Genomic DNA, 774 nt, shown 5'->3' with positions numbered 1-774 from the left:
CAGAGAGAGAGATGGTCGAATATGACAGACTATAAGTAGAAATGGAGGATGATATCAAAACAATATAGGAAGGGAACCATATTACTCAGGATGACTCTTCCATAAACATCTTCCGCGTGAGGGAAAGACATGTCTCATCCAAGAGATTTACTTTCGGCAATGACAGAATATTTTCTTTACCTACTTCATTATCTGATCTATTTATTCCTCCAGTTCAAAATACACTTCCGTCATTACATTTGGAAAGCAGAAAAATAATCTGTTATTATATTTCAGCATCCTATATATTTCCGGATGAACAAGGCAGGTAAGAAAACATGTTGGTACAAGTTTGCACTGGGCGATATACCCTTTTTCGGATTCGTGTAACTACTACCTGTAACTATGGTGCACTGCTTGTCACGAATACTGGAAGAAAAATGTGTAAATATTCAAGACTAGAGTTCTATATTTAATATTGATCTTACGTATCTAACATTTCCTGGTATCAAATAAGCCATTCGATAGATTTTGCCTTTTGTTTGAATTTAAAGTGATGAGAATCATGTCTGAAATGTCTTCAACATGGGAAAGGAAAAACAAAACGCGAGAATACAATTGTAAAATGTGAAGTCATGGCCAAAAAAAAAAATTTTAAAAAAGTGACAGGAAATGAGAGCTGACCATAGACGTGCATATCTTCTGAGACGATAACAGATAAAACAAAAATCATCGGTGAAAATAATGATGTAACAGAAAAATATTATCCGGAAGACAATTTCTGATACTATTCTT

Source organism: Penaeus monodon, chromosome 21 (genome assembly GCF_015228065.2).
Source record: "Penaeus monodon isolate SGIC_2016 chromosome 21, NSTDA_Pmon_1, whole genome shotgun sequence".
NCBI lineage: Eukaryota > Metazoa > Arthropoda > Malacostraca > Decapoda > Penaeidae > Penaeus > Penaeus monodon.
The sequence above is the reverse complement of the archived record's forward strand: the minus strand, read 5'-3'. Positions refer to the sequence as shown.